This window comes from Apis dorsata, unplaced genomic scaffold, assembly GCF_000469605.1.
Source record: "Apis dorsata unplaced genomic scaffold, Apis dorsata 1.3 scaffold_270, whole genome shotgun sequence".
In the NCBI taxonomy this organism is placed as follows: domain Eukaryota; kingdom Metazoa; phylum Arthropoda; class Insecta; order Hymenoptera; family Apidae; genus Apis; species Apis dorsata.
In genome coordinates, this window is record NW_006263548.1 from 363,230 (window position 1) to 366,727 (window position 3,498).

The 3,498-nt window shown below is 24.4% G+C and overlaps 1 long non-coding RNA gene across 2 annotated transcripts in view; it reads left to right on the forward strand.

The window, feature by feature from the left end:
• LOC102674829 overlaps nucleotides 1-1,873 on the forward strand; it is a 5,078-nt gene extending 3,205 nt beyond the window's left edge. The window contains exons 3-4 of one of the 2 annotated variants that reach the window (XR_421943.2): nucleotides 436-592; nucleotides 1,586-1,873. This is a non-coding gene — a long non-coding RNA (uncharacterized LOC102674829). The remainder of the gene's footprint in view (nucleotides 1-435; nucleotides 593-1,585) is intronic. The other variant, XR_421942.2, reaches the window with a different exon arrangement.
• Nucleotides 1,874-3,498: the final 1,625 nt, after the last annotated feature.

Below are 3,498 nucleotides of genomic sequence, written 5' to 3' on the forward strand. Positions count from 1 at the left end.
CAATTATTATTCTTAACTATTTGATAGTTTAAATTATTTCTAAGAACTGTTAGCATTGTTTTTTAATCATTTCGAGATTAATAGGATAATATATTTCAAAATAACTTTGCAAGAATCAATGGATTGTTACGATTCTTTTAATATTATCAACATAAAGTATATCAAAGCGTAGGATTTCAAATGGAAATAGAATTGTACGTTCCATTTCATAAATTAGATTCAACTTATTTTTGAAAATAGTGAAGAAGGTAGTGATTGCAAATTAGATTGTCTCCAGAGAGACCGCCTTTCGCTGTGAATTGGATTCAATGCTTGTTCGCTCTTTCTAAAACCTGAGTTTTAATCTTTCTGCGATTTAACTATCTCGATAAAAACTTCATATGCGCGTTAATATTTATCAGCCAACTTTTTCTACGCGATATTTTATTGCGATAGCGAAAGTAAGGAGGAAAATTGAAGTGCTTATCGATAAGATAAGAATGCTAAAACTTTTTGCGAATGTCGACTTGTTACAGAGCAAGGATGGAAAATTGTTTTAAATCTATGAAACTGATTTAAATTCAACCGGAAACAGAGTGTCGTTAACTAGTAGGTAATTTAGTTTCCTCGTTTGTTGGATTGTTTATTCGAAAGTAAAAGTTATTCGAATTAAATGTTTCCATGATTCTAGATCTTTCTCGAATTAATAGTGGTGTACATGGCTAATGAGTGTTTTTCGTGTCGATTGAAAAAAGTAAATTTAAACTGATATACTTTCCCTGTTTTCATGAAGTATATGTTATATATCTAATTCGTATTTGTGCATTATACTTATTGCATGATGAAATACAATCTTTGACAGAAAATATTTGATCATTCTTCAAAATTTTTAGATTTTGATATTTGTCATTTATTTTTATATATAATCGAAATTGATAAAATTTTCAATATGTATTATAATTCATAATATAATATCAATATAACAAAAAATGTATTGTTTAATTTTTCATTATAAGTTTTGAACAAATTTTAAATTAAATTAAAAAGCGACTAACCTAACCTAACTTTATTATTTTCTTTGCAATTCCGATCAATTACAATTTTTCAAAAATTTGTCTTCACATATTATTATTTTTCACCAAATTAATTCTAACTTTCCAAAAAAAAGAAAAAACTAAAGTTGTTTATATAATTTTAAAAAAAATCATTCTATTTTAACCTAACTTTATTATTTTCTTTGCAATTCCGATCAATTACAATTTTTCAAAAATTTGTCTTCACATATTATTATTTTTCACCAAATTAATTCTAACTTTCCAAAAAAAAGAAAAAACTAAAGTTGTTTATATAATTTTAAAAAAAATCATTNCTATTTTAACCTAACTTTATTATTTTCTTTGCAATTCCGATCAATTACAATTTTTCAAAAATTTGTCTTCACATATTATTATTTTTCACCAAATTAATTCTAACTTTCCAAAAAAAAGAAAAAACTAAAGTTGTTTATATAATTTTAAAAAAAATCATTTTATTTTAAAGAGTGATCGAATACTTTTTGCCAGATATTTAAAAAAAATTATATAAAATTATTTATCTTTGATTTTAGGAAAATTTAACCTATAATTAATCTTTATTGAAATACGGTGATTTTCGTTAACAAGTTTGTGACACGTTTTCAAAGACAAGGATGGTATTTATGAGTCACGATTTTAGCATATTAACAACATTCATCGTTCGTGACGATGTGTCATATATAATTTCTATGTGTTATCGTGAAAATGTCGAAAAATAATTGAAAGAGCATCAGAATTCGTGATTATTCGATATATATATATAAAAAAAAAAGGGTATCGGTGTTAATGGATACCACTTTGAACATTCGAATAATACGATATAAACAGCATATTTACTTGCATCGTTCTAACAGTATCTTGGAATTTCATTACATCGTCTGATGTTTATATTGATGCCTTTAGGCAATAATTCATATATATATATATATATTTCATCGTGTCAATATCAATTACAAGATACAAAAAATGAAAAAATACGTAACGTTCTCATGCTTCCTCGTGGTAAAAAAAAATCGTGTTACGTTTTAAATACTTTTCGAATTATTACGATAAATGAAAATATTTAATTATTATTTCCTTTATATATTGAAACAATATAAAATTGACTCTGTTTATTTAAAAAAAAAATCTTGAGTTCTTTGACATTTCTTATTTGAATAGATTAATGCACGATATAAGCAATTGTTATTAAACGGAAATTCAATTCAGGAAAATATTTGATCGGACGATTTCGATCAATTTTACGATTGATTTTTATTTGTATATATTCCGATACATTATCATTATATTGATAACCTCGCATCGTTTTTTTTTATTTATGTTTATATATATATATATATACATTTATATACTTGTATACGTGACTCATTGATCATCTAACGGTAATATGAATATGAAATATGATTTTACAATGTGAAATATTGTAAAGTAAAATTAACATATTTGTTTATAATACAAACTGTAATATATGTATCTCATATTGTATACTAAAAATATTCCTAAAAAAAGTAAATCATTTAATTTTTTTTTTTTTTTTTTAGGTGTGATAATATTAAACGCCATTTCATCGTTTGTTAATTTGAAATAAGATCGAAATAAAGATTATGGAGGTTGTGATATTATTTCTATTTCATTTCCTAATTTTTTTTAATTTGATATTTCATGATTTAGCAGAAAAATATAATCTATAATAAAATCACAATATTATCGAAAATACATGTAATAGCAAATTTGTTTTAACTATTACCGTTAAGTATACATTAGAATGATGAAATTAAATTTTTGGAATGTTGCTTCATAATAAGAAACTTACACTTTGGTGACTCAGTTATGTTTGAATTGACGTCACTAAGTAATCTGATTATTAAAAGTAAAACACATGAATACACGTATAATGTGAATCTGTGATAAAGTCAACAAATACATGATATTTCTTATTTAAAATTATAATTGTACATAAACATTCGTTTAAATACATTCTCATTTACGAATACGCCCACTTAAGTTGCAACGTTACCGGATGTACAGTGACATATTGTAGTAATATGTTACAGTTCGCCATTGTGACGTAACACGTCATTCCACTTCATTTATTCTATTTACAATAATGGTTAAATTTATAATGCATCATTAAACTCAATAATATTATCGTTAATATGATATATCTGTTATCTTGTCAAAAAATTCTGAACCTTTCTGAAAATAATTTCGCTTGGACATGTGTACAAATCTAGCATTGTACAAGTTTCTTGTTCGTAACTAGAAAAGAGGATATCAAAGTGCATTATCAATTATCGACTTTTCTTTGACTGTGGAGTTCCGAGTTTCGCGATATATATTTCGAGATATATATTTCTTTCTACTTCCGATAAACTATGATATTTCTTCTATATCTAAAAAAATAACGCTTTTTCTTAAAAAAAAAAAAAAAAAAAAAATGATAAGG